Raw genomic sequence first — 7,904 nt, 5'->3', positions numbered from 1 at the left:
CAGACATAAGAACGCGGATGAGAGGATCTCAATGGAAACTAACGTTAGCTAAATGCAGGGCATGCACTAAGCACATCTGGGATAAGAAACGTCCAGCACGTTACCATCTTACAAGTCAATTATGTTTTAAAACATTTTGAAAACCAGGAATTACTTTGGATGCAAGTTAATGCTTGTCTCTGCTACGTAAATTTGTTTTTTTTAGTTCGAGGAATATCATGCGAAGAAGTGCGCATGCTCATGTTTCATTCAACAGAGAAATGCGCTTTCTCTCTCTTTCCAATTCAAATGCCTTTATTGGCATGGGAAACATACACCGAGTGTACAAAACATTAGGAACACCTGCTCTTTCCATGACAGACTGACCAGGTGAATCCAGGTGAAAGCTATGATCCCTTATTGATGTCACTTGAAAAATCCACTTCCATCAATGTAGATGAAGGGGATGAGAAATTAAGCCTTCAGACAATTGAGACATTGATTGTGTATGAGTACTATTCAGAAGGTGAATGGACAAGACAAAACGATTTAAGTACCTTTGAACGAGGTATGGTTCAACCGGTTCCACCGGTTTGAGTGTGTCAAGAACTGCAATGCTGCTGGGTTTATGACACTCAACAGTTTCCTGTGTGTATCAAGAATTGTCCAACAACCAAAGGACATCCAGCCAACTTGACATCTGTGGGATGCATTTGAGTCAAAATGGGCCAGCATCACTGTGGAATGCTTTCGACACCCTGTAAAGCATGCCCCGACAAATTGTGTCTGTTCTGAGGGGAAATTCAACTCAATAGTAGGAATGTGTTCCTAATGTTTTGTACTCTCAGTGTATGTTTACATTGCCAAAGCAAGTTAAATCAATAATAAACAAAGTGAAATATACAATCAGAAATTAACAGTAAACATCACACTCACAAAAGTTTCAAAAGAATAGAGACATTTCGAATGTTATATTATGGTTGGTACAAAAGGGAAAATAAATTAACATAAATACATGTTGTATTTACAATGGTGTTTGACCTTCACTTGTTGCCCTTTTCTTGTGGCAACAGATCACACATATTGCTGATGTGATGGCACACTGTGCTATTTCATCTAATAGATATGGGAGTTGATCAAAATGGGATTTAATTTCAAATTCCTTGTACGTCTGTGGAATCTGAGGGAACTATGTGTCTCTAATATGGTCATACATAGGCAGTAGTTTAGGAAGTGCAGCTCAGTTTCCACCTCATTTTGTGGGCAGTGTGCACATAGCCGGTCTTCTCTCGAGAGCCAGGTCTGCCTACGGCAATAGCAAGGCTATGATCACTGAGTATGTACATAATCAAAGCATTTCTTAAGTTTGGGTCAATCACAGTGGTCAGGTATTCTGCCACCGTGTACTCTCTGTTTAGGGCCAAATAGCATTCCAGTTTGCTCAGTTTTTTCTCTCTCTCTTTTTCTCTCTTACTCTTTCTTTCTTTCTTTCTTTCTTTCTCTCTCTCTCTCTCTCTCTCTCTCTCTCTCTCTCTCTCTCTCTCTCTCTCTCTCTCTCTCTCTCTCTCTCTCTCTCTCTCTCTCTCTCTCTCTCTCACTCTTTCTGTGTGTCTCTCATTTCAATTCAAAGGGGATTTATTGTCAGGGGAAACATGTGTTTGCATTGCCAAAGCAAGTAAAATAAAATATAGCATTCCAATTTGCTCTGTTTTTTGGTTGATTCTTTCCAGTGTGCCAAATAGTTGTTACGTCCGTCGTCGGAATGAGACCAAAGCGCAGCGTGGAAAGTGTACATCTTACTTTATTTTAGATGAATGAGTTTTTAGAATGTCACCAGAGGAGATTGCTGCCATTTTACGGGCTCCTAACCAATTGTGCTATTTTGTGTGTTTTTTCGCATTGTTTGTAACTTATTTTTTATATAATGTTTCTGCCACCATCTCTTATGACCGAAAAAGCTTCTGGATATCAGAACAGCGATTATTTACCTCGTCTAACAAGTCGGACGCAAAGGATTTACTTCCCGTCATTCGCTTGAAGAAAAGACACCGATACTGGGGACGCAGGTCCGGGTGCCTTGTTATAATTTGTTGGCGAATGGGTAACCTGCCTTTACCATCCGTCCTATTGGGGCGGCAGGGTAGCCTAGTGGTTAGAGCGTTGGACTAGTAACCGGAAAGTTGCAAGTTCAAACCCCTGAGCTGACAAGGTACAAATCTGTCGTTCTGCCCCTGAACAGGCAGTTAAACCACTGTTCCTAGGTCGTCATTGAAAATAAGAATTTGTTCATAACTGACTTGCCTGGTTAAATAAAGGTAAAATAAAAAATAAATAAAAATAAATTGGCCAATGTGCAATTATTGGAGAATAAACTGGATGACCTCTGTTCAAAACTATCCGACAAATGGGACATTAAAAACTGTAATATCTTATATTTCATCAAGTCGTGGCTGAACGATGATATGGATATACAGTTGCCTGGTTGTTCCGTTGCATCTGGTAAGACAGGGGTTGGCGGTCTGTGTTTATTTGTCAATAACAGCTGGTGGGTGAATTCAATTACTATGGAAGTCTACGGGTCGGTAGTCATGTAGGCATATGTGTCACGCCCCGCACCAGAGCCGCCGCCGTAAAGGAAGCCCACACAGACCCTTTAGAGTCAGATTTTGAGGCCGGAGTCCGCACCTTTGGGGGGGAGGTACTGTCACGCCCTGGCCATAGAGAGGCTTTTATTCTCTATTTTGGTTAGGCCAGGGTGTGACTAGGCTTGGCATTCTAGTTTCTTTATTTCTATGTTTTCTATTTCTTTGTGTTTGGCCGGGTGTGGTTCTCAATCAGAGGCAGCTGTCTATCGTTGTCTCTGATTGAGAACCATAATTAGGTAGCCCTTTTTTCACCTGTCTATTGTTTTGTTCGGTATCTTTTTTCTAAACAAAGGAATATGTACCGCTCTGCACCTTGGTCCTCCTCCTTCAACAGCCGTGAAAATATGCCCTCTATGCCCTCAGACGAACCATCAAACAGGCAAAACATAAATACAGGACTAACATTGAATCCCTGTGGCAGGGCTTGTAAACGATTACGGATTACAAAGGGAAGCCCAGTAATGAGGCAAGCAACACTGAAGCATGCATTAGAGCACCAGCTGTTCAGGGCGACTGTGTGATCACACTCACCATAGCCAATGTGAGTAAGACCTTTAAACAGGTCAACATTGACAAGGCAACAGGCCCAGAAGGATTACCAGGACGTGTACACTGAGCATGTGCTAACCGACAAGTGTCTTCACTGACATTTTCAACCTGTCCCTGGTCGAGTCTGTAATACCTACATATTTCAAGCAGACCAACATAGTCCCTGTGCTCAAGAACACAAAGGTAATGTGCCTAAATGACTACCGACTCGTAGCATTCACATCTGTAGCCATGAAGTGATTTGAAAGGCTGGTCATGGCTCACGTCAACACCATCATCCCAGAAACCCTAGACCCACTTCAATTTGCATACCGCCCCAACAGATCCACAGATGACGCAATCTCTATTGCACTCAACACTGCCCTTTCCCACATGGATAAAAGGAACACCTATGTGAGAATGCTGTTCATTGACTACAGCTCAGGGTTCAACAACATTGTGCCCTCAAAGCTCATCACTTAGCTAAGGACCCTAGGACTAAACACCTCCCTCTGCAACTGGATCCTGGACTTCTTGACGGGCCACCCCCAGGTGGCAAGGGTAGGCAACAACACATCTGCCACGCTGATCCTCAGGGGTGCATGCTTAGTCCCCTCCTGTACTCCCTGTTCACCCATGACTGCGTGGCCAAGCACGACTCCAACATTAAGTTTCCTGCCGACACAACGGTGGTAGGCCTGATCATCCACAACGATGAGACAGCCTATAGGGAGGAGGTCAGAGACCTGGCAGTGTGGTACATCACTGGGGACAGGCTTCCTGCCATCCAGGACCTATATTATAGGTGGTGTCAGAGGAAAGGCCCAAAAATTGTCAGAGACTCCAGTCACCTCAGTCATAGACTGTTTTCACTGCTACCGCACGGCAAGCGCACCCTGTTTATAGCCTCGTTATTGTTATTTTATTGTTTTAGTTTTATATTTTTTTTAACTTTAGTTTATTTGGTAAATATTTTCTTAACTCTTCCTGAACTGCACTGTTGGTTAAGGGCTTGTAAGTAAGCATTTCACGGTAAGGTCCACACTTGTTGTATTCGGCGCATATGACAAATACATTTTGATAAATAAAGTGATTTGATTTGGTGCCAGGACAACAGCCTCTCCCTGAATGTGATCAAGGCAAAGGAGATGACTGTGGACTACAGCAAAAGAAGGGCCGGGCTCGCTCCCATTCTAATCGACAGGCTGCAATGGAGCAGGTTGAGCTCTTCAAGTTCCTTGGTGTCCACATCACCAACAAACTATCATGATCCAAACACACCAAGACCGTCATGAAGAGGGCATGACAATGCCTATTCCCCCTCAGGAGACTGAGAAGATTTGGCATGGGTCCTCAGATCCTCAAAAAGTTCTACAGCTGCACCATCGAGAGCAACCTGACTTGTTGCATCACCGCCTGGTACATCACTGGGGCCAAGCTTCCTGCCATCCATGACCTCTATACCAGGCAGTGTCAAAGGAAGGCCCTAAAAATTGTCAAAGACTCCAGTCACACTAGTCATAGACTGTTCTCTCTGCTAACAAACGGCAAGCGGTACCGGAGCGCCAAGTATAGGTCCAAAAGGCTTCTTAACAGCTTCTATCCCCAGGCCATTAGACTGCTGAACAGCTAATTAAATGGCTACTCTGACTTTTTGCATTGCCACCCCCCTTTTTTATGCTGCTACTACTCTCTGTTTATTATCTATACATAGTCACTTTACCCCTGATTTGATTTGATAAGTGATTTAAGTATTTTTAGCCAGATCCTAATTGGGATGTCGAGTTTTATGTTCCTTTTGATGGTATAGATGGTCCTTCTTTCCTTGTCTCTTAGATATGTCACAGCCTTGAGGTACTTATTTTCTCTCTCTCTCTCCCTCCCCATCACCTCTCTCTCTCTCTGGCTTTCTGTCTCTCTTTCTTGCTCTCAAGCCTTTTATTAGGCCATATTTAATAACATATTTGTCTCTTTCCAGGCTTTCAAAAGCATATGCATGCCTGCCTTATTTCCCCTATCATGCTCTCAAAATGTTCATTGTCAACACATACGGAGTGTGTAAATCCTCAAATCAAGGACCGGATTGGTATTTAGAGATAATAACATATGGTGTAGATGACAGCTGAATTGATTAAAATGTAAATTAAATAAATCTCAATTACCAAATAGGTTGTATCAAATAAGACTTGACTTGCAGGAAGATTGGCTTGCATCTCAGCCCACATTTATAATCTATATAAGATGAGGAAAATACACATTGTGAATGTGATTAAATATTCATTATTTGTTATAAAATATCAATTATCTACTTGGCCTATTCTGAAAGGTGGACTAAGGCAAACCATGCCAATTCTATTGCATTGCATCTTACAGAACTACAGTGAACAATAAAATACTAACCTGTGCACGACTATTAAGGAAGCTGTAATTCGTTAATTGTGTTGCGAATGGAGTTACAGGTGACAAATATTGCGCACACCTTCAGTTCACGTCATGTAGCTCATTTGCAAACTGCTTAAATTATCGCTATGATAGATAGCAAGCTCATGCAGCATACGAGTGACAGATTGTTTGTTAAGTTGTATCGAGAAACTCAGACACAGTTGTACTTCAGTTGTACTTCACTGCTAATTTGAGTCATGTTTATTTCTGACTAGCGATTGAAGTGATTCTGAACTGGAGTTGTGAATACTCATTAGGGTATGAATAAAGGTATAATAATACCTCACTGTCCTTGGTGTTCTTGTCAGTCTCGTTAATTTATGTCATTACTGACCCATGAGTTGTCGAGTCATTCAGTTGGCAACGAAAATAGATATTAGATTAGTATTTTTCTTATGTTTGGTTGATCACACTAAGACACTCACGTTTTAAATGAATTGATGTTTCACTTTCTGTGACTGTACTAGTTACTAATATAACGTTTTACTTGCTCAAATGTTGAAAATATTTCCTTGCATCGGAAACCAAGAAAGTACACAAAGTACTTTCATCAAAATACCTTTCATTCCTTTCTTTGGGATTTGATAAGATCAGGTTAACTTTTAACTAACCTTTGAACTGAATATCACTGGTGAAGAATAGATGTTTGAATCATGGAACATATTAGCACGCTGATAAATTGGCGAAAATGGATGATATTCATCACCTGTGGTGTCCATCACTGACGTATGCATCCATAAAGCATCCATAATGCTCCATAATGTTTCCCTCGTTACGGTACCGAAGTGCCAAGTCTTCGTCCAAGAGGAATCTAAACAGCTTTTACCCCTAAGCCATAAGACACCTGAACATCTAATCAAATGGCTACCCAGACTATTTGCACCCCCCCCCCTCTCTCTCTCTCTTTTACACCACTGCTACTCTCTTTTATTATCTATGCAAAGTCACTTTAATAATTCTACCTACATGTACATACTACCTCAATTACCTCGACTAACTGGTGCCCCCACACATTGACTCTGTACCGGTACCCCCGTATATAGTCTCGCTATTGTTATTTTACTGCTGCTCTTTAACTACTTGTTTAGTTCATATATGAAATCCCTTTTGGTTCAAGCTTTTCATAAGGTCCCTACAGGAATTCATTTGTTTCTTTCAAGAAAACATTTCAAATGTATAAAATATACGTCTGGTATAGAGTAATGAAAATCTACAAAACACAAGTGTTGTTAAATATAACTATCATCCATACTGGTGATGGCTTAATAAGCTCTAAAAAACAAAGACAGTGAGACCTGGATTGTTTAGCTTACAGATGTTTTGTCTCTGAGAATTGAAGTAGTGTAGAAAGGTGTCAGTTTTACAGTACATCACACATCTTACCAGTCACAATTTGCAGAAATTGTTGAAGCGGTGAGTGCGGCTCAACCGTGGGCTAGGTGTCTTCGAAGGTGTGTGGGGCGAACTGTCAGGTGGTGCTCAATGTGACCCTCTCCCCGGAGTGAAGGGGGGAAGAGCATTCATCTCCCCAGAGAGAGCAGATGAGTGGTTAGCTGCAGCCTGTTTGATGCCAAGACACTCATTAAATAGGGAACGAGCCAGGCTTTGTCTGAAAAAGTACCATGACGGGAGTTTCGCATCAATAGTGTTTAAACATTTGAATGTAAGGCTACTGATCAAATTGGAAATACCTGTGTGCTTTGACATTGATGTGCATATGCCATTGCCATCGCATCATGTGATGAAATTGGCCTTGTGAAAGAGGTAGCGTGTCTTGGGCACGACATAGCAAAGGTTTTTTTTTAAGGTGCAAAATGGGTTTATTAAATAATAAGCTGACACAAAATTAAAGTCTGGAAAATATTTATAAAAAGACAGACAAAAACAAATAAAACACACTGAGTGTATATCAAAGAAAAAGAACAGATCTAAGCATGTATTCCTGCCAAAGAACTCACTTGGCACACGTTGGGTCTACCAGATTCTCACCAGCCTCCCCTAGAGCAATTCTAATACAGTCTGAAAGTGACGCAGCATTATCCAGGAAGTAGCCTTGTTGTTTTTGAACTTTTGTAGGCTTTTTGAATGGTTTTCAATTGACAGAAACACTGAAACTTAATTAAAGGCATCTGTCAGAGGCAAATTCATCCACGAACACAAATATAATTGTATATTGTTGTCACGTTGTATAATGACCGGAAACAGGCTCAGGAATACGAAAGTATTTTTTGTTTCTCTACCCAAAATAGCGTAGTCATGAACATGACAAGGACGAAGCCCAAAACAAACACGTATATACAGTATACAGTT

This window comes from Oncorhynchus gorbuscha, linkage group LG01 (genome assembly GCF_021184085.1).
Source record: "Oncorhynchus gorbuscha isolate QuinsamMale2020 ecotype Even-year linkage group LG01, OgorEven_v1.0, whole genome shotgun sequence".
Classification (NCBI taxonomy): domain Eukaryota; kingdom Metazoa; phylum Chordata; class Actinopteri; order Salmoniformes; family Salmonidae; genus Oncorhynchus; species Oncorhynchus gorbuscha.
Note: the sequence above shows the minus strand (reverse complement) of the source record.